General features: G+C 31.3%; 2 long non-coding RNA genes across 4 annotated transcripts; one reads left to right on the top strand and one right to left on the bottom strand.

Annotated features, from left to right (window-relative positions):
• On the top strand, positions 1–2,023 carry LOC131647727 (uncharacterized). 3 transcript variants are annotated; one of them, XR_009297925.1, is made up of 6 exons: positions 1–159; positions 337–421; positions 944–1,000; positions 1,089–1,224; positions 1,343–1,472; positions 1,807–2,023. It is a non-coding gene; the product is annotated as an uncharacterized LOC131647727 (long non-coding RNA). The 3 variants fall into 3 exon arrangements; XR_009297923.1 differs by having other exon boundaries at positions 1,343–2,023; XR_009297924.1 differs by lacking the exon at positions 1,343–1,472.
• A 15,007-nt stretch (positions 2,024–17,030) lies between these two features.
• On the bottom strand, positions 17,031–17,571 carry LOC131647728 (uncharacterized). Its single transcript, XR_009297926.1, has 2 exons — positions 17,390–17,571; positions 17,031–17,298 (listed from the first exon to the last, which is right to left on the bottom strand). It is a non-coding gene; the product is annotated as an uncharacterized LOC131647728 (long non-coding RNA).
• Positions 17,572–24,250: the final 6,679 nt, after the last annotated feature.

A 24,250-nucleotide genomic window follows, 5' to 3' on the forward strand; every position in this document is an offset into this window, starting at 1 on the left:
ACGGGTTCTCTCTCTTCCTCTACCTCTCTCTTCCTCTTCCTCTCTATTCTGAAAAATCTTCTTCTGCATCTTCCTCCATACCCATAAATTGTTATTACAGTTTTATTTTTGATTTTAATAGGTGACTAAATCATACATCGAGTTTAACAAATCTCAAAGGTGGATCAAGTATCAGATCTATTTTTACTCATAAATATTATTTTCTCACAAATCTGTTTTTACTCACAAATATTTTTTCAGATCTGATTTTACTCACAAATCATACATCAGATATGTTTCTTCTCTCTCTTTCGGACAAGTTCGATTTGGTTTTTGAATTCAATTTTGTTGTTTCAGGTGTGGTGATATTCGTCGCTGGGTTGTTTTGACGGAGCCGTTTTCTCCTATCAGAAAGCACTAACAGTGTACAAAACTACTAAGAGTAAGAATCACAGTTCTGTTACTCTGGTGTTTTCTATAATATTTTTTTTAATTTGATCTGTTTGTCTCAGGCTCACTTAAGATGCTATGTGGTTATGAGATAGTGAAATTTGTGTGTGCTATTGGCTTCCTAAGCAACATTTTCATCATTGTTTAGGATCATGTGACAGAAAAGAATGAAAAAAAACTGGTTTGGAAAGGATATAAATTTAAGTCCTTTGGATAGGTAATATTGGATGTTAAATGACATGGATCAGATGCTATATGTTTGTGTCACTTTACACAGAACTGAAATGTATGTATTTATATCAATGAAGTCTGAACTTTTTGATTTTGTGGGTTCAATTTATGCATTTTCATTTTAATGGTTCAGTTTATACGTTTTGCATTTCATATGTTCGATGAAAGTTCAGTTTATGTTTTGCATTTCATAAAGATGTCAGTAAAATGCCATATTATACTTATTAAAATATCTATTTGTTTATTTTTGTCTTCATTTTGATACTAAAAATCTCAACTTTAGGTTATAGAAGATTTGTCGGTGTTGGTTCACGGCAGGCGACGGAGTATTCTGAAACAGGTTCGGTTTCAACTTTCTCTTTTTTTCTTCGAATGTTGTTTATATGTTCAGATTCAATGGGTTTCTTACTGTGAAATTCAAAGTGCAGAAATTCAAGAGAAGACATCGCACCTCCCCACTCTATCGGTGTACTATGGTTGGTAAACCGCGTCTTTAAAAGTGTTTTGAATTTCACTTATTTACTTTCAGTTAGAGATGAATGGCCAAGATTAAATACGATGGAGGTTAGTTATCAATTCTGTTACTCTTTTCTCTCTCTGCAATTTCTGTTTGTGAGTTTTTTTTTTGCAATATATGTTAAAATGGTTCTGTTATACAGATTTTTGTTTTGCTTTTGTGCAGAATTTTGGCTATGATTTGCTGTTAGTTTTGATGCGGTTTTAGTTTAAGTGCTGGTTGATTTATTTGCACTTCTCGGTATGCCTAGATGTATGAACCAGTTTGTATTAATGGGTTGCGTGGCTCGGTTTTGGTAAGGAACCGGTTTGGGAGTTGTTATTACTTATTGGTGTAGATTTTCCTGGTTTGTGGATCTGTTAATAGCATCTTTGTAGATGCTTAATACTGGTTGTTTGGAATTATATTTTCAACCAAATGGAAATGGAGATATATTTTAGTGGTTATATGGAGATTTGGTTTGAGTCTCCAAATTCATGTGCTTTCTATTTAGAGATTAGTTAGTTTAATTTTCTTATTTTACTCTATCAATTGTTATCAGACTAAGAAGAAATTACTTAAATTTTGATAGAAGAAAGATCATGAGTTTTACAAAATAATTAGCATTGATGATATTGATAATTTTGCAGATTATAAAGAGGAGGTTGTTTTAAGCTTAGGGGATCTTAAAAGTTTCGGTTTCAGAGAACTCCAACATGCAATTTAGAGTTTCAGCTCCAAGAATATACTGGGTGCTGGAGGTTTTAGCAATGTTATTGATTTTATGTTTTAATGTTTTTTTTTAATTTTAAATATTCGAAATAAATTACTTATGGAATTGAAAATTTTAATTTATTACTATTTAATGTCAAATTGTTATTTTTTATTAATGGGAGATAATGATAAATTACACCAATAATGTTACATAAATACTATGGGTTAAATTCCTTTAAACAGTTAGTAATTGAAAATAAATAGGAAGACAATATATTTTTTTTATTCTATGAAAGTAAATAAATAAAATAAAATATTTACAAAAATATTAAATTATGTGATACAATTTACAATTTTATCTTTTATACATTTATATAATTATAAGTAAAGTATCGTTAAAAAAAATCATGACACTACTTTATTTTTTAGACATTAATACATACAGATTTCATTTAAAAATAGGGAGAGTACAATGTATAAAAAAAATTGTAATAATTAGGGAGAATGTAAGAAGAAATACTAAAAATTGAATAATAATTGAATGATCATATAAAATTTATTAAAATATATGATTCAAACTTCACTACTGGAAAAATAAACCACTGATCCAAACATGTATTGAGTCAATAAAATTTTGTATTGAATCAATAGTATTTTAATAAACGGAAACAACCTTACAACTAATTCAACTTTATTACGGAAAACAGAAAACCATTGATCAATATGTAATGAGTCAACAAAATTTCTCTACTCCTAATATTTAATATATCTTCCTATCTTTTATTCTTATTTTCAAATATTATTTTCTTTTTTATATTTAAAGATTTTTCTTTAATTTTTCTCATTTTTTTTTATTCATAATTTTTTTAGATTCTATTTATTATTAAATTTTTTTAGCTTCTATTATTCACCTATTTTATAACAAAATTATATTTTTTATTAAAACATTTTATTGATCTAAATATTTTTACAGGTGCCAGACATTTTTCTATATATTCAATTGTTATTTTTTCACGGGTACCATACATTTTTCTATACATTCAATTATTATTTTTTCACGGGTACCAGAAATTTTTCTATACATTCAATTATTATTTTTTCACGGGTACCAGACATTTTTCTATACATTTAATTATTATTTTTTTCACAGGTATCAGACATTTTTCTATATATTCAATTATTATTTTTTCACGGATACCATACATTTTTCTATTAAAAAATATACAACTGAAACAAATGCGCGCGCCCCGTACCAGAACCCGTGCGAACGCACGGGTTTGTTACTAGTTTTAAAGAAAAAATAGGGCCAAACAATATTTGGAACTAGCTCCTTATAAAAAAATGACTTTTATACTATAAATAAAAATACAATTTAAAAAACTTTTGTTAAAGCTGTTCAAATTAACTTTATAATAACTTTTTAAAATATTTACTTATACATAAGTATATATATTTTTGAATATCAGTGAACACAATTTATACTATCACATTCTTATAAATTATTTTTTTATTCTTCATTCCAACATACATTTTCATAAGTCTTCCCATATTATTTTATTTTATCTAATTCAAATAATATATTATTCATTTATGTGCTAACATTATCTTCACATATTTTTAAATATTTATACAAAAAATATTCATTTAATTTTCTTAACATATTCATATCTTTTAGTATTATAGTAATATTTTATTTTAATTTACATCCATTTTTGAGTAATACATTTCTACACTTATATTTAATATTTTATTATTTTTATAAGTATGAACAAAAATCACTAGTTTCACTCACCAATATTTTACATCGAATACTATATTAAATTTACACGAAAAATCATAGTTTATTATTTTTCTCACTTTTTTAGATTATTTTATCTATATATAAAATAAAATATTTTCATATATATATATATATATATATATATATATATATATATATATATATATATATATATATATATATATATATATCAAATGATTTAGTTAAAGAAATTATAAATATTACCAAACAGTTTTAACTTTATTTATAAAGCTCTTATTTTCAACTTAACTTAAAAGTAACTTTTACAATCGAAAAAACTTGGTCAAACGGTACCTAAAGTACAATGGAGTTCCTTCTTGATTTAATATTCACTACAAGAAAACATCAAATTAGCTAGGTGATATTTCTAGATGATATTCACCTCGCTAAATAACTCACTTGCGGGGTGCTTTACACCTTACAATGCAGTTTTTTCTGGGAAATTCAAAAAATTTTAAAATAAATTTGCCAAATAACAAACACCCCACAACTCTTCTTAAAAAAATTGGGGGATATAAAAAGTTCCATTTATTGGGAATTCATGGTGGCAGGTGGACTTTATTGGCATTTTCTGACACATACGTTGCGTGGTGAATTTCACCTTGCAAAATCCAAAGGCATCAAATGTTGCCAGGTAATAGCCACCTCGCAAGTGTTTATAAAAATATTGGGGGGAAATTAAAAGCAATATTTACTGTGTGTTCAGGTTGGCAGGTGAACGTTGCTTGCATTTACTGACACATGAGTTGTGAGGTGAATTTTACCTTGCAAATTCAAACGTCATTAAAGTTTGCCAGGTGTTATTCACCACGCAAGTGTTTTTGAAATAATTAGGGGGAAAATAAAAGCTCTTTTACTGATTTGATCAAAGCGTAGGTGAACGTTGGCTCAACTTTTATGACACATACGTTGCGGGGTGCATTCCACCTTGCAAAGTTAAATGCATCTCGCATCTCTATTAATGCTTCAGCTTATTTCTCACATCTCCTAGCCTATTGAACTTATCTCTCTCTCTCTCTCATTTCCTTCATTTTCACTTTGCAGAAAATGTTTTTTCTCCACAAACACTCATATCTTCCATTTTTAACATAAACAAAAATTTAATATTCAAATATCTTGCTGGATTTGGATTTCCTTTCAATTTTTTCATCAAAGCCATCTACTTTAAGGTACACATATGAAATTAATTGTTTGTTATTTGATATTGGGTTGTTGTTTACGGTGATTTCCGGTAAACAACCGCTAGTCTTCCAAACTATAATAAATATGATTTGGTAACTCGCAGGATCGACTAGATTGATCCTAGGACACATAGTCAAGAAGATTGTTATCAATGTTTATTCGAACCATATTCATGATTTGTCTTCTTCAATAAGCGTTGTTCGATTAAAGAACAAATAGTCTTGATAATCACTTTGTTATATATAAATGTGACTTCAACGAAAAGATAAGTAATACAACATATGAAACTAAAAGGACTGTTAAAACGTAAAGAATCTTAAACTGCAGAAATGTTAAAGACTTTGAAAGTAAATAACATGAAAGTAATTCGAAAGTAAAAGGCATTAAAGTAAAGATACAGAAATGTAAATGGCAAGAAGTAAACGAAATGCAGTAATTCTGGAAGATAAAAGATAATACACATGTATTAAAGTGGTGGTGTCATACGTACATTTTCTCAGCGAACTCTTTCTCTTAACGCTTGATACTTGAGTAAATATGTGAGTAATTTGTACAAAATGAACACACAGAATCCTAACATTAAGACTCCTATTTATACTAGTTTCGACCTTAACGGTCCTACACTAATCTGCTGCCACGCTTCTCATAAGAACTTCTAGCGATGCCATCTGTTATTGGACAGTTACGAAACCGTCTTCGAATTTCAAATCTTCCCGCCTGAGTCCGTCTTCGACGCGTGGCAGTGTATTAAAAACACTACGAAAACACGCTAAGTAGTAAATACTTAAATATTTATAAATTTTGTCTAAGTCCCGAAGACACATATTTTCACTAGCTTTCAGTATTCACTATCTTCATCGAACTTAGAAGTCTTTATTCTCGAAGCATGACCATCAGTAGCCATTCTTTCTTCCTTAAGGGATGGTCATCAGTAACCATCTTTCCTTCGATTTTCTTCTTCTTCGAAGGACAAATACTATAAAACGAAATCTTCAGCTAACAGTTGTATGAGCTGTTTAGATTATGTCTTTTTTTAGTGAAATTTGTATGATAAAAATAGTGATGGTTAAATTTGTATATAATATGTTAAAAAATTTGTGATACATTTTTTATGATATTGTGTATTAATTTTTTTAAATGATGGAATATATGTTTTTGTTTTGTTAGTTACATAGAATGTATGTTTTTAGAATAGGTAAAAGTTTTAAGAACCATTAATAATAATTTATGTTTTTAAGTTTGTTAATAACAATTTCTTTAGGTTTAATATATTTCATTTTTTTTTTGTTTTTACAAAAATAAATTATTAAAACAGAAATAATTAAATATATATAATATATTTTTAAAAACTGAATATTCAAACTTTGCTAGGTGAAATTTATCCCGCAAGTCACTGAACATACTGCTACGTCTGCTCTAAATCAACTATGCCACCTGCTCTAAACAACATGTTTTGTTTTTTACAAAAATAAATTATTAAAACAGAAATTAATACATATAACCTGGCAACGTTATGGGGTGAAAACCACCTGGCAATGTTGCGGGGTGCATATTCCCTTGCAAAAAGCTGTGACTAACGTTTTTGCAAGGTGATTATACCACCTCGCAATTGTTGCGTTGCAGGGTGATATTTGCATTTGCGGGATGGTTTATACCCGAAAAATTTGAGTTTTTTTGTAGTAATTTTTTTTTATAAGTAAATGGGAGTAAAAGGGTATTTTAACCCGAAGAATACATAGAAGGTTTTAGTCCAATATCATAGTGAAAAATAAATTACCCACCTTCAATGAGGGGATGTAATTGTTTCTCACAATTATGCGCTCGAAAATTTGACTCGATGATTGAGTTACAATATACCTCATATTTCACATATTAAATGCATAATATTATACCATATATAATTGATGATTATAACTCTTCCATTCCTATTATACTAAAGTTGTTGTTCACAAATTTTTTTCCATCCAAGCATTATTATGTTATTCCTTCAACAAGTCCATTTTCTCCAACTCCTCACTGCCTATTGTACTTTTCTTATACAATTTAAAGACCTAAATACTTCTCACAGATCTTATGCCGAATTCGATAGCTGTACCAATTTAATACTTTCTCCAGCAGCTCCAACATCACGAATTTGTCGTGTAGTACCTGCATCAGTACCTGCAAAGGGAATATCGACCAACCATTATGCAAAAAAAAATAAGGTATCACTCAGCTCGATTTTATCTTTCCCATTTACCTGTATATGTCGACTTCAATTGGCCTTCCATTTAACATTTATGCGGTTATGTGATACTTATACACATTACTGCAAACTTCTGCATTTTCTTGCATCTTTCTCAAACTTAACTTTCATAAACCTTCCATTCTTTCAATCATTCCTTCCTTCTTCATGGTATGCATATCATTGGATCAATTAACAGATTGACAAAGATAAACCTATTATTTGTTGATATACCAAGCCCAAGAGATTGATTGAATGTTATTCAAAACCTTTCTAATGTTTGTCGATCTTCCGTTGAAAATAAAGTCACGTCTCATAGTCCATATACTCCAAGCAGTTGCAAGCCAAATGATGCCTTTGACCTTTTGTTTTCTCCTTTCCTTTGAATTTGTCACTAAATGTCATGAAGTGATCTATTCCTTCCACACTATAGTTAGCTAATACTCAAATCCATTTACAAAATATGTGACCATACCTCAATGGTAAATTGACATTGGAAAAATATATGTTTACTTGATTATATCACGAGGTTGCAAAAACGCAAGCGATATTATTCTGACTTAGATTAATCCCTCTAGCTACTAAAAAATATTTTGTGGGTAAAGTATAGATAAGCAATTTCCTTCCAAAAACTTGAATGTTTGATGGAACCCTTGATTTCCACATCCTATTTAGAGCCTTGTCTTTGTTATTTACCACACTATGTCAATGCATTTGTTGCGTAATGATAAAATAACAAGAATTAACCGTGAAGTTATGTAGCTTGTTTGGAAGCCAGCACCATATACCAGGATTATACCTTTCCAATTTCACATTTGAAAATAGTAGTAAGATTTCTCTAATTGATGTTGCAACATTTTTTGATGGCTCACATTTTATGTTAATTTGAAAAATCCAATTAAGCTCATCCCAATAACTCATTTAAGAAATATGGCCCTGGCCTTTTACTTACAAAGCAAATATAGAAGGGAATATGTTTTTTAGTTATTATGTCGCTAAAACTATGAGAAAGATTGAGTTTCTTGAACAAACACAAGAAACCCTATTAGGTTTTACGAAAGGGATGGAAGAGGGAAGAAGAAGAAATATTAGGATTAGTTGAACTTGTTTTACTATTCGCTTCCCCTATAAGGGTTTACAGATTCCAAGTGAATAATAACAATTAAACTCTCTCAACAATCTGAGAGAACTAGTTTATTTATAGACTGCTAAGCTAACTTAGGCTACAAGCTAACTTAATCAATTTTTGGCTAAACAAATAGGCTCAATTTGATATGCTAACAAACCTTGTAATATCGACTACTGCATGCTTCGATTACATTATACACGACTTCGACATCAGCATGTGAACAAACTTTGACAACATTCTCAATCTCCGTCGAAGCAAGAAGCTATCCCTTTCGAGATACTAGAGTTCAATCCAAAATATCATAAATCACCACCTTGGAACAACATATACAACATAAAAGGAACAAAATAGCTTTATTCATATATCTTTATCAACTGCATACACTGGAAAAACTTGCAGCTTTGGCAGTGTCTTGGTGATCATATTAGCAACATTATCTTCAGTTGAAGCCTTCATCACTTAAAATTTTCCATGCTCGATTATTTATTTGACGAAATGCAGTGTTGATATTGTAAAGCGGCAAGCAAATGATTGGGAGTATTCTAGGTTTTATCATCTCTATAGGGATCGATGTGAGGGAAAGAGTTCCGTTTAAAATTTCCGTGCTTCTAAGCTTGGGTTTGAATTGGGTTTAAGGTATGCAAAGTAAAACATATGAACAGGAAAATAAATTCATTCTTCAGAGAGGAGAAACTTATCAGGCATGAATTTAAACTACTCGTCATAAACTTAAACCTATCGATTAGTCGTACTCAACCTACCATACTCGTCAAAATCATCATGTATCTCTTAGATCAATGTTCATTTCTGATATACCATCAAGATTGATTTGTAAAGGAAGCTTTATACAACACCATAGTCAACAAATATACATAGGTTCAGAGTAATCTTACAATCAAAACCCAAAAATAGATAAATCTATAAAGAATTAAGAAGAACCAAACATATCCTAGGTCGTTAGTTCCGATGGATGAGAAATCTGACTCCGGATCATCCATATGCAAGCTCCATTATTGCTTTCTAGCCTCTCCCAACCAAACAATGATCTATGATGGTTTGGGATACAAACTACCCAAAACATGCCCTAAAAATGTGTTTAGAAATCTACTTATACACTTTAAACCCCGCAAATTCCGCTTAGTGGTATCAAAGGGCGCTCAACGCGCTCTGCAACAATGCAAAAAAAATTCAAATTTTGTTTCAGCCAAAACTTGAGAACCGTAACTTCGATTTTCACACGTTTTGAAGCGTTGGAAACCTTATTCAATTATTTATATTACAATTACAAAATATAATTGATTGAATGTCTACAAAAATGAGATAAAAATCATCAAACTCAATGATATTTATATAATAATGCAATATTTACACTAATATGTAATTTATACACAATGTAAACAAAACCGAGGATTATTAATGCAAAATAAATGAATTAAGACGATGAATGCTAATTATTCATACTCAAATTTACAACAATTTAGCACTCAACAAACTCTTCCCAACTTAAATTTGGTTGTCCTCAAACAAGAATTAATCAACCTAAGGAAACAAACGCAATTTCCAAGAAATGATGCTCAACAAATTTTACAAACGGAAAGCAAATGTATGGTATACAAATACCAAAAGTACACGCAAGGCAATGTTTACCACTAAACTACAACAAAACAAAGAATATGAAACAAAGTCTAATGCATAAAACACATGTCAAATATTCAAAAGCAATACATGTTCAAGAATGAATCACACATAACACACAAATCATCAAGGGATGAAAAACAAATATGAGGGATCATTCACACAACAACAATCATGCTAACACCAATTTAAATTATGCATCATCTAAAAAACTCATGTTGAAAATATAAAAGTAAAAAGCACAAGGGCTTTAAGGGTTGTAATGCGGCTCGGATAACAATAATAATTTTTTTTCAAGGTAAATGAAACAAAAACTTGCCTAATCCAATGAGAAATCACATCTCACCATTTCAAGCATTTGCAAATTCCATTCACTTTTTATTTTTTCCAAATTGTTACAGCAATCACACGACTTATTAGCACAACGTTATTCTATATTTTTCTTTTTCAAGTCTTTTACCTTTTTTTTCTTTTTTTTCACTTATTTTTCTTTTTTTCAATCTTTTTCTTTTCTTTTTCACTTATTTTTATTTCTTTTTCAATATTTTTCTTTTTCTTTTCTCAACGTCATAGCAATCAACATTACTTCTCCCCAACTTGAATACAACCACTCATGTAATATGAATGATCCCAAACTTTAAGGCAAGGGTAAAAATTCAACCACAAATCATGGTTATGGTTCAAGAAAAATATTAGAATCTATACAAAAATGAGCTCTACACCAACATGAATTCTAACAAAAAGGCTCAAAGGGGGTAAGAAAATTCTCACTCACTCACTAGGTAGATTAATTATTTGGTCAAGTGGTTATGCTCAAAATCAAGAAATTGCCTTGATCATTTTAGTGCTTCCACACAAAACAACACAAATACAAGATTAAACATAATTCAAACGAGTTAAACAAGAATGTTGGTCTCCATGAAATTTAGTAAGCAATGGAATGGTTCTTCACATTGCTTAGGAACTAAAGTGATTCAAAATTGAATAAAAATTGCAAAAGAATAAATGTCATGTAAGTTTTACAAAGCCTAAGGTTCATAAACATGTTATTTTCTAGAATAAAAATAAACACAAACCTTAGCAATGCAACTCTCTTTAAACTTTTCACATTACCATAACATTTTTTTGTTGAGACAATCAAACTCAAACAATCACAAAATGCGACCTCAAGCTAATCAAAACAAAACTTGAGAACAAACACAAAATTTATTTCTAACAACCTGATAAAACTTGAGTAAAACTAACTAAACACAAACAACATAAACCAAAAACCATTGGGTTTCCTCCCAACCAATGCTTGTTTCATGTCGTAAGCTCGATGCCTTTATTGTGATTGGCTAGAAACCTCCTCTTTGACACGCCGATGCTCCTCCTCAAGCGTAAACCTAAAGAAAGCGTCCTAACCAAACACTTGAACAAATGTTACGGATACAAATATATACAACACTTGCATGAACGTTAAAGAAAGAAAAAATATACAAACATGTAAACACACATTAATTAATACATATATACAAGTACAAAAATAAACACAACTATAAGCATACTAAAAGACCAGATGAAATTGGAAAAACAAGTTAAGAAGTGATGATTTGAATTTCAGAATTGGTCCAATTTCAACTTGTTTAGCCAACCTTCACCACACTACATATACTAATATGTAACATATACAAGTAAAAATTTACAAGTGAAAATATACAATATATACAAATCTCAAAACCATAGAAACTATTGCGATGCAATTTAATATCAAAACACCACTCTCCAACAACATCGCCTTTTTTTGACGCAGTAAAGCGACAAGCCAAAGATTGGAAGTATTCCGAATTTTATCGTCTCCACAGGGATCGGTGCGAGGGAAAGAATTTCGTTCAAAAGTTTCTGTGTTTCTAAGCTTGGGTTTGAATTGGGTTTAAGGTATGGAAACTAAAACATATGAACAGAAAAATAAATTCATTCTTCAGAAAGAGGAAACTTATTAGTATTTGTGAGGTATATGTCTATAACAACAAAAATCCAAACATAAAGCAAGAAGATTAAGAATACATCAAGATTGATTTATAAAGCAAGCTTTATACAACACCATAATCAACAAATATACATAGGTTCAGAGTAAGATTACAAACAAAATCCAACATATAGAGAAATACAAAGAGAAGAATGACGAAGAACCAAACATCTCATGGGGTGTCAGCTCCGATCGATGAGAAACCTGACTCTGGATCATGCATATGCAAGCTCCATTGTTGTTTTCTAGCCTCTCTGTAACAAACAATGATCTATGATGGTTTGGGGTCAACAACTACCCAAAACATGCCCTAAAAATGTGTTTGTAACTCTATTTATACACTTTAAAACCCACAAATCCCACTCAGCAGTATCAGAGGGTGCTCAGCGTGCTCAGGTGCAATGCAACAAAAATTCAAATTTTGTTTCCGCCATAACTTGAGAATCGTAACTCTGATTTACGCACGGTTTAAAGTGTTAGAAAGCTTATTCAATGATCTATATTACAATGACTAAATATAATTGCTTGAATACCTACAAATATGAGATAAAAAAATTCAAACTCAATGATATTTACATAATAACGAGAATATTATTGTTGTGAGTTGCCATTCTTCACGAATCCTCTGACAGCAATGAACGAATCAGGCTCTGCTATACAAATTTGATGTAACAAGGGATGGAATGATGAAGGAAAACTAAGCCAAACTGATTTACAATTACAAATGAATTAAAGGTGTTAGGGTTTCTTAGAGTTTGAGAAAGAAGGAGAGAAAAGAGATAAAGGAATAAGGCTTGACAACTTTATTGATGATTGTTTTAAAAAAATATTTACAAGACATATGAAGTTATTTATACATCAAGAGGGTTAATAGCTGTGAAACAAACTACTAATAACCACTTAACTTCATGTGCAAGTTTCTATACAAACTATTAAACAACAATAAAACAGATTCTAACTAAATTGAATTACTAAACCAATAACAATAACACCTCCTCCACCACCACCACCAACATCAATAGTAAGCCCTCAATCTCAACAATAACAATAACATTAAACCAAAAACATTAAACCTTATATGTCTAAACAACAACGTTGAGGTCTTTTATTGGTAGAAGCATAGATAAAGTATTAACATACCAAAAACATGACGAGATAGTCATAGAAAAGAGTTTGTTTGAGTTTTGAGTTTCAATCGAGTTTTCTTCTTTGAGTTTTGTTAGATTTTCCTTTGTTATTTACTTACTTCATATGACTTGGAAGTTGGAGTGTGGTTTGATTTAGTGGAGAAGATGAAGGATACTGTTTTTGAGTTTATGGGAGATGATGTTTCATTCGTTAGGTGGAGAAGATGAAGACGATGCTTTGTTCGCTAGGGCTCAATAAATTTACGTGAAATGTAAAAGTCAATAAGAGATAATGTTGTGTTTTTAAAAAAAAACGTAGCTAGGAGTTTTCCCCTCAACTGTGGAGTATAACCGAGGGAATATATGTGACTTTTTCTTTCGTTTAGGTACTACAACCGAGGTAATAAATTATATATTTTTGTAACTAAAAACTAAAATAAGGGCTCCATTTAAAAATAAATAAAATCACAAGCGTAAGTTGCTAGGATTCAAAGCTTGTCTCTAAGGGACTTTTCCTCTCGGTTGTCATCCCAATCGAGGGAATAGACGACTTGAAATGCAAACCAATAAAAAATGGTGAAAAGATAATGTCACTTATAACTTATTATCATTCATCATTTTATATTTTGGGGTACGATATTCTCCAAACCTTTGTCCTTAGCATGAACTCATTTACCACTCGAACTTAATTGCTTGGTTGGCCATGTAAATTTTTATCCCATCATAATCATTTTTTTAGTAGCTCTATCGTGATAGTTAGAAAATCTCAAAAACTATCATGTTGTTGTCACTGATCAATCGTTTGTAGACAAAGGTGCTCTGATTTTTGCTGATAATAAGGGAAAGGATTATTTTCATTATATTGGCAATAACATTAGTAGACAAATGACTATTATTTTTATAAAACTTCACACATTTATTTTTTAATTGTAAAAAAATAAACAAAATTTTAGAATAATTATAGAATAATTAAAGAATAATTATTTTTATTATTGATTATTATTATGCGATAACATTTTTAATATTATTGACATTATTTTGATTATTATCACACTTTAAACTACTAACAAAATAACATTCAAAATTTTATAGTGCATTTTCTTATATTAGTGTGATAACACAACGTTATCGTTAAACTATAAAAACAATAATAATTTGACAATATTATGAATTTTATTTTTATAATATGTTAGCCTTATAGTAATAAAAATAACAAACAAATAATTCTATAATAATACCCAAATTAAACAACTAAATCAATCCAACATCCAATCTGACCCGATCCGGCTGCACAAAATAACCAACGGATCGATCGGTTTAAATCGGGCAGATAAAATTTGTCCATCTCTAATCGATAGTAAGAGTCAAGTATAATAAAGGCAATGGCGGATCTATTAAGGGGCTGGTAGGGACCACGACACCCCTCGCATTATTTATATCGATAACTAGCCATAAGATATTAGTATTATATTATTTTTGGTCCAATGGTAAAAGAAAATTCTCTTGATTTAAAGTTTGGGAGTTCAACACATTGTGTCATATTTTGTTATTTAATTTTAAAAAAAATGCAAAGCTAGGAGAAGAACACATATTCATCGAGTAAAAGAAAGAAAAAATAATGACCACACCAAATCCAAATTTATATCAATTTAATAAAATATTTTATGTATATTTCTTTAGATTTCAGCACCCCCAATAAGTTTACTCAAGATCAGCCACTGAATAAAGGGATCAAGAGAAAAATAATGGTAGAATAATGAGTATTTATAATTAAAAAAATATTTTTTTAACAAAATTACTATGGATTATTAGTATGGGTATATTCATTTAAAAACTAGCTATCTCAAAGAATGTGTTTAACATATTATTATTTTATTCAAATTAAGAAACACAATTATAAAAATAATTACATAATAAGCATAGATGTCATTAGCATTCATTAAAAATAAAAAATAACTCCCTATTTTCATATATAAATTTTAAACTTTTTTGTATGTTCATTGAGATTGAGATTTAGATGTTTAGTATTTACTATGGTTATTTAACCAACAGATATTAATATATATTTATTTTATATCAAGTGATATTCATATTAAAAGTATTGAGAAAAAAATAAAATTATATTTATTTTATAGAAAAGTTATTCTCACTTTCCCTTTTTTTAATGTCTATTAAAATAAGATACCATTTTTAATATTAAATTATAAATTACTTACAAATTTATATCTGTCACAAAAAAAATTTCAAGTAAATATTAATTTTTTATTGTATTTATAAGTAAGTGACATATTTATCTATTTGATAAGTATTTAAAAATAAAGAGGATATCGATGTTATTTTTTATTTATTTTAAGGTGTAGTTTTTCCTTTTTTTTTATAAATTTTATTTGTTAAACTTTTATTTTAAAATAGAATATATATATATATATATATATATATATATATATATATATATATATATATATATATATATATATATATATATATATATATATATATATATATATATATATATATATATATATATATATATATATATTGAATTCACTGTTCTATAATGTTAGGTGCCAAATTGTGTTAATATTTAGTTTAATTAATGACACCTTTCGACCGTTTTTTATCGTATATTCGTACAATTCCATGAAGTTTTAGATAATTATTTATAGTTTATAATTTTAAGCTTTCTTTTAATGTTAATATGTGTTTTAGTTGTGATGTTGTAGGTTTTAGCCATTTTTGGGAAGTTTGGAGCTTGTTTTGGCCTTTATTGGAGAGTGTTGGGCAGAAGTTAGCGCGCGTCGCGCGGAGATATGGGCGCGTCAGCGCCCTGGGCAAGATCTTTTGGAGCTTCAAGCCAGAGAGTTGTGCACGCCGCGCGCATGGGCGGTTTATATTTCTTAAGTGTAATGGCGCGAAGCGCGCTGGAGGGCGCGACGCGCCCTGGACAGAAAACTGTTTTTCTATTTAAGGAGTAATTTTTTCATTTGAACTTCTTCTTGATTTTTTAGATAGCTCATAAACCCTAAACATTGTAGCAAACTAAGAGTTGAAGATTAGAAGCCTTGATCGTCGATTAATCGCCTTTGATGCTTGTTGATCTTCATCCTTTACTTCTTAAGCAAGCTACCATTCTCATGGATAGCTAAATCTCTTTTGTATCAAGATAAGATGTAATCTTCCTAGCTTTTTGTATGTTTTCTTATGAATATATTATGTATGAACATGTGATGATCAATATAGATGGTTTAGTTTGTTAAGTAAAGATTTTCTTTGGTATAAGTTTTTGAGACATCAATATTTGTATCTAGATCTAACTTTATCATCTATCAAACTATAAATTGCAGACATGGATTTAGCGTTTGATGTTTACTTAGTATCGGTTTTAAAACGTTATTTGTATTGTTTAAAGGATGGAGAAATCGTCGGTTAAACAATACGGTAAATCTAACTATATCATTGCGGACACGGATGATATAGGCGTCGATACGTAATTATGTTGATCGTTACCAAGTTCATATACGTATATTTATAAGGAGACATACAAATTTAGGTCGATGAAATCGAATCTTGATACATTTTCTTTAACTTAGAACTTTCATTACTTTACTCTTTGCTACTAAAAGTGTTGAATGATCTTTTGCAAACCCAAACTTAAAGTAACATTAACTCGCGACAAAATAGGCTATAGAACGGCGGTGATATCGCAATAATCCCTGTGGATACGATATAAACGAAAAGTACACCACAATACTCTTTCAACATATAACACAAGAGAAACCAAACTTAGTCTCCAGAGTCATCCGGCATTGCACATAAATAGAGGTTATAGAGATATCTCAAAAATTAAAATAAGATATGATACTAATAATAATTTTTTTTTATCTTGTTTATTTATTTACTTAATTAATAAAGAAAATGTATTAAATAAAAAGAATAAGAATTAAACTTAATATAAAAATGTTGGCTGGATATTCCTAATTAATATATATAAAAAAGAATTCAAAAACACAAAAACACAAATAAAAAAGTGAATCTCTCATAACAAAAACAACACTTTCAAAAGTATAAATATTAATTTTGTATTGTCTTAAAATATAATATTACATAGTGGTTTATCCATTCAAGGTATATTATGTTATATTATATTATTCTTTAATATTTACATAGATCTTGTATTGATACAATACTTATTCATCCATTCAAGGCGTCTCTATGATCGCTTTAACTATGCAAAAGACATGCTGCGCACAAACCATCAATACACAGTGATATCTTGTGCACTTCACACACACAATCAGAATCTTCTTTACATTCGGGAGTGGCTACAATGAAATAATAATAATAAATTAGTATTACTAAAATGAGGCAAAAAATTCTGAAAAAACAAAGAAGTAAAAAAATTAAATAACTTACAACCAACATTCGCAGCAACAAAAAATAAGAAAAAAAACATAGACAAGACGAATATAAACTTGAGAATTGGAGTCATATTTTTTCTCTTCTTATGCTTGATAGATAGAATAAGATTTGATCCCTTCTAATGTATATAAAAAATAAGCACTTTTTATAAAAAATTATTAAAATTAATGTCGCTTAGATGAACTAATTGGTTGTGTTGTTCTTTAATCACACTTAGTAATTATATCATATAAAATATTGTCTAATAATAAAAATTTATTATTTTTAACCAATTTATAATTGTTTTTTAAGCATTCATGATAGGAAAGGGACAGTAAATTGTTAGACCACTGAAAATTTATCTACAGGAATAATAGGATATGTCCAATAGAAAAGCAGTCAAAACCTTAGCACATACTTTCTTAAAAAATATGTATTTGCTTTTAGTACATTGTCCAATAGTCCAATTGTTATTGAACTCTCTTGACTTTTAGTACCTCTCCTTTTATATTTATATTTATTATTTGCTTTTAAGAGATACTTAACTTTCATTACAATTTTCAGTTATGGGTACAATCAACATTATAAATTTTTTGACAAACTAACCGCCACCTCAATAAAGTTTAAAAGTTTTCATTAAAAAAAATTATTTCAAATTTATAGAAAATAAAGCACTTGTAATTCACTCTATAATATAATTAAAAACTCTCTCTCTCTCTCTCATTATTATATTACAGTGCGCAATTAAATAACATTATCATACATAATTGATGATTACAGACCTAAATACTGCTCACAGATCTTATGCAAGGGCAGTTTTATAGTCCATAGAGCCGGGCACGCACTCAGGCTCAACCCCTACTTTTTTGTATTCTCTCCAATCTAATAGTCGATTTTTAGACAAAATCAAGGGCAAAATCAGTAAAAAACAGGGTGTGAAAACTAAAATAGATGAATATCCAATGGCCCTACCCAATTAATTATTTTTTCCCAGGCTTCCTAAAATTCCTGGCACTGCCACTAATCTTATGCCGAGTTCGATAGCTATACCAATATAATGCTTTCACCAGCATTTCCAATATCACGAATTTGTCATGTAGTACCTGCATAACCATTGTGTAGAAAAATAAGGTACCACTCAACTCGATTTTATATTTCCCATTGACCTGCATGTGTCAACTTTAATTGTCCTTCCATTTAACAATTATGCGGTTCTATGACACTTACACATATAACTGCAAACTTCTGCATTTCCTTGCATCTTTCTGAAACTTAACTCTCATAAACCTTCCATTCTTTCAATCATTCATTCCCCTTTCACTTCATATGCATAGCATTGGAACAACTAACTGATTGGCAAAGACAAGCCTGTTGTTTGTGTTCACTTTGTTGATATACCAAGCCCAAGAGATTGATTAAATGTTATGAAAAACCATTCAAATATCTAACGATTCTCTAGTATAATAGGAATTAGGGAAGATAAGAAGAACACAAGAATTAGTTATAACTGCTATTCTTTTACTTTCTCTTAAAACAAGATTACAAGTTTACAAGAATAACAAATAACCTCTCTCACCCTAAATTAGGATTTCCAGCTTAACAATGACGAGAGACTAGTATGCTATTTATAATAAAATCTAACATACTAACTAATGGGCTTTTTCAGCCAGGCCCATTACACAAGCCAACTTAATAAACAAGCTAACTTAACAAATTAGGGTTTAAACACTAAAACCTAATTTAACATGCTAACAACCCTAGCATCTTCGACATCTGCGTGCTAGATCCATCTTCGACTACATCATGCACACTTCGACACCAGCATGTGAACAACCTTCGACTTCATGCTTAACTCTATCGAACTGTCAAACCAAGAATCTACCCTTCGACCATACTAGAGTTCGATCAAATATCTCACAAATCTCTACCTTAGATCTAACTCTACAAGATCAAGGGAACCAACTAGCTTTCTTCATGCAGCTTTATCAACTGCCACTATACCAAATTTGTCTTTTAGCAGCACCCCTACGAAAGCGCTTTTAGGAAAAAGCGCTGGTATAGGCTTCGCTAAAAACAAAATTAAAAAACACGCTAAAAAAGCGCTCTTATAGGGGGGTTACGAAAGCGCTTTCCAAAAGCGTTGGTATAGGGGGGATACGAAAGCGCTTTCTAAAAGCGCTGGTATAGGGGGGGTTACGAAAGCGCTTTTCAGAAGCGCTCTTATAGGGGGGTTATGAAAGCGCTTTCAGAAGCGCTGCTATAGGGGGTGGGCTACAAGAGCGGTTTTGCCCCAAAAAGCGCTGGTAAAGGCCTGGCTACGAAGGCGCTTTTCAGAAGCGTTGTCATAGCCTTTTTAAAATTAAAATTTTTAAAAACAAAATTATTCTAACGCGCGTTTCATCATTTCAGAATCCCTAATTCCTAATTCTTCTTTCATTCTCTGCCCAGAAAACCCAGAAAACTCAAACTTTCTACTAACATTTCAGAATCCCTCATTCACGAATTCACGATTTCAAGCTCATTCACGAAATTGATAATCCACAACTCACGCAAAGAAGAATCCGAGAGAAGACGAAGGAGATATTGAAGCTGAAGCACCGTGCCACCGTCTTCTTCCTGCACTCCCCTCGCCGTTTCGAACCGCAGCACCGCGCCGCCGTCTTCTTTCACGGTACCTGCCTTATTTTTATCACATTGTTTTGTAGTTTAATATATATATTTCATTTCTCATTGTTATATAATGGAGTTAGGATAAATTAAATAAGATAACCTTTGTTTCATCACAAAAACACGATAACCTCTGCTTCTTGCCTCATATGGGATCTGGAATATGAGTTTTTTCTTTGTGCCTGAGACTGTAATGCTTCTAGAAACCTTGACTTAATCTTTAGATTATTTCATACATACTTTTTTTAATTCAGGATACTAATGTTTGGCTTAGAAATAGAAGCTCTAACAAGTGATATGTGCAACAAAATCTAGTGATTTATAGAAACACAAACACTACATGTATCTCCCATGATCTTATTCCCTTTGCTTGCTACTTTGTGTGTGAGTTTGACATGTTGACATGCTTCCAGATTTGTGTTGTTATTAATGTGTCGGTGTTGTGTCGACGACGAGATTTGACATAGATTTGAGGGGAAGAAGACCATTTTCATTTCAATTATTAATGTGTCGGTGTTGTGTAACTATTATTGTAGTGAGTTTGGTTGTGTTTTCACTCTTATTTGTTTAACTCTATGGAATAACTTAAAAGAAGTGAAAACAAACAACTTATAGCTTATATGAGAACAATTTTACTTTATTTAATCTTTTGATATAGAAATAGCTTATTCATAGACACTTGTATGATTAGCACTTGAAATAGCTTATTAATAAGTTAGTAGTATACTGTTAAACTAAAATGCCAATGGCATTAGAAAATATCAGCTTGTTATGTTATTCAAATGCTATATCATTGATCTGAAAAGTTTATTATATGGACAAAACCTGTGCCTGAGTATTTAACCAAATGAATATCAGCTTGTAAATTCGGGTGTTTGTAGTTACTAGCTACTTGATAATTGATTTCATATCATATTAAATAATTGAGTTCTAGATTGGGGTTTTTTTGATATTGTGTTAGTAGTGGTATATTTAACTGCATCATGTGTGTTTAATTTTACAGTTACTTTGAAGGCTCTGGTTTCTACTTGTACAACGCCGATTCAAACCTACCCGTCTCCCACATCAAGTCCAACTCAGGTTACTAGCCCTTTCTTCTTGCTTATAGTTTGTTGTTTTCTGCTTATAGTTTATTGTTTATGGTTCTATTTAATTTCAATTTAGTGTCTCTCAACCAGTTTTTTGGTTTGTGGACTTATATTACCTTGAAATAAGGTAATGTCTTCTTTAAGAAATCGGGGGTAGGCTGAAATAAGGTACTGTCTTCTTTTAGAGACTCAAACAATTGAGACAACTGTAACTTCCTATCTTTAGCTAATTACCAACTTAACCAATATGAAAGCTATAGGATCTCATTAGGTATTGCTTAAGTGTTGCTTATTCACGGTAGTATATTTTTGTGCTATAGTTGCATAACATTCTATTTCAAGACTTGAGTGGTTTGACAAGATTTATTTCTGTTATTCAAACTTTATAGGATCTCATTAGGTATTCTGATCAAGACATAATGATGATAGCTATTTCTTATCTTGACAGAATTCCTTAGTACCTGATAGAGAAACCAAGAAGCAAAAGCATTTGTTTAGCTTAATTAAGACATGGATAAAATATGGATGAATTCAAACCGATTGTCGAAAGAGTACGAGAAAGGGGTATGGGAATTCGTTAAGTTTGCGGTTGCGCACTCCAAAGACCCGATTCGAATGTCGTGTCCTTGCTTGGGTTGTTGTTATGGGGGTAAGGTTGACGGGAATAAGTTGGCATCGCATTTACTACGGTTTGGAATTGATAGAAGTTATACATGTTGGACAATGCATGGTGAGAAAAGTAACGGGAATGTTGAGTCGAGGTGTAATACGAAGTATGCTTCAAACGACAATTTCACAGACACATATGAATATGATCGACTCGAAGAGATTGCAGAAGCGCTTGAAGAAGATCTTGAAGATTGTCCTAAAATGTTCGAGAGGTTGGTAAGCGATGCAGAGAAACCGTTGTAAGAGGGTTGTACAAAATTCACAAGATTGTCTGCGGTGTTAAAGTTGTACAACTTAAAGGCGGACAATGGATGGTCGGATAAAAGTTTCACAGAGTTATTAGCCCTTATGAAAGATATGCTACCAGATGATAATGTTCTTCCCAATCGAACGTATGAGGCCAAGAAGATGTTGTCCTCTATTGGCATGAGCTATGATAAGATACATGCATGTCCAAACGGTTGCGTTTTGTTTCGAAACGAGTATGCAGCGTTGAATGATTGTCCTAAATGCGGTGCCCCTCGATATAAGAAAAAGTTGTCTCCGGCCAAAGTCTTATGGTATTTTCCTATAATTCCGAGATTTAGACGCATGTATCGTAGTGAAACCGATTCAAAACACTTGACTTGGCATGCAGATGAAAGAATTATTGATGGAAAGTTGCGACATCCGGCAGACTCACCACAGTGGATGAAAGTTGATACTGATTATCCTGAATTTGGAAAAGAAGCAAGAAACCTTCGCTTGTCATTGTCTACTGATGGAATGAACCCGCATGGTATTCAAAGTATCTCGCATAGCATATGGCCTGTGATTCTTATGATTTATAACCTACCTCCGTGGCTATGTATGAAGCGTAAGTACATGATGTTATCTATGCTAATTTCTGGGCCTAAACAACCAGGGAATGACATAGACGTATACTTGGCACCGTTAATCGAAGATTTAAAGTTTTTGTGGGAGAACGGTGTGGAGGTTTATGATGGGTATAGGAAAGAAAGTTTCAACTTGAGGGCGATGTTGTTTGGAACAATTAATGATTTTCCAGCATACGGAAATCTATCCGGGTACAACAATAAAGGTCAAAAGGCGTGTCCTGTTTGTGAAGATGAAACTGATACGACACGATTGGAGCTTTGTCAAAAGAATGTCTTTCTCGACCATCGTAGATTCTTAAATTCTAATCATCACTACCGTGGGTGGAGAAAATCATTCAATGGAAAGGCCGATCATCGTACAGCCCCGCCTTTTTTGTCAGGTGATTAAATTTTTGAAAAGGTGAAAGATGTGAGCACTCAGTTTGGCAAGCCTTTTGCACATTCACTTGTCAAGGGTGGGTGGAAGAAGAAGTCAATTTTTTTTGAACTTCCATATTGGAAGTCGTTGTACGTAAGACATTTCCTGGATGTTATGCGTATTGAAAAAAATGTATTTGACAACGTCATAGGTACGTTACTCAATATATAAGGAAAGTCTAAGGATGGCCTTAACATAAGGAAGGACATGGTAAACATGGGAATGAGAACTGAATTGGGACCCGTGACGAAAGGAAGACGAACATATCTTCCACCTGCTGTTTACACTCTATCTAGAAAGGAGAAGAAAACATTATGTAAGTTCCTCAGTGAAGTTAAAGTTCCAGAAGGCTACTCTTCAGATATTAGAAGACTTGTGTCCATGAAAGACCTCAAGTTAAAGAGTTTGAAGACGCATGATTGCCATGTTATAATGGAACATTTTTTACCAATAGGTATACGTTCTATTCTGCCAAAAAAAGTAAGAAGCGCAATAACTAAGTTGTGTTTCTTCTTCAGGTCAATTTGCAGTAAGGTGGTCGATCCCGCGATCTTACCAACATTGCAAAAAGAGATAGTTGTTACTTTATGTGATCTTGAAATGTATTTTCCTCCCTCGTTTTTTGACATAATGGTTCATCTAGTCGTTCATCTTGTGAAAGAGACACAATTGTGCGGACCAGCTTATATGAGATGGATGTACCCTGCTGAACGTTATATGAAAATATTAAAAGGGTACGTGAAAAACAGAAGTTGACCGGAGGGTTGTATTGCCGAACGATACGTTGTTGAAGAAGCGATTGAGTTTTGTACTGATTATCTGTCAAACGTTCAATCAATTGGACTCCCCAAATCTCATATTGTCGAAAAAAAAGAAGGAAAAAGGCTAATTGGAAATAAAGTTGTGACAATATCAATGGTCGAACGGGATCAAACGCACTTATATGTTCTGCACAATGAGATTGAGGTTGAGCCGTATGTTGAAATGCACAAGGTTGTTCTCCGAGATTTAAATCCGAATAGAAATGAGAACTGGATAGTACGAGAGCACAATCAAAGTTTCATATCGTGGTTTAGGGAACATATTTATTCAAAGTATCGTTCAGATCCTGCTTCGGTAACAGAAAGGTTGAGATGTTTAGCCTATGGTCCAAGTA

The sequence above is a fragment of the Vicia villosa genome, linkage group LG2 (genome assembly GCF_029867415.1).
Source record: "Vicia villosa cultivar HV-30 ecotype Madison, WI linkage group LG2, Vvil1.0, whole genome shotgun sequence".
NCBI classification, from domain to species: Eukaryota; Viridiplantae; Streptophyta; class Magnoliopsida; order Fabales; family Fabaceae; genus Vicia; species Vicia villosa.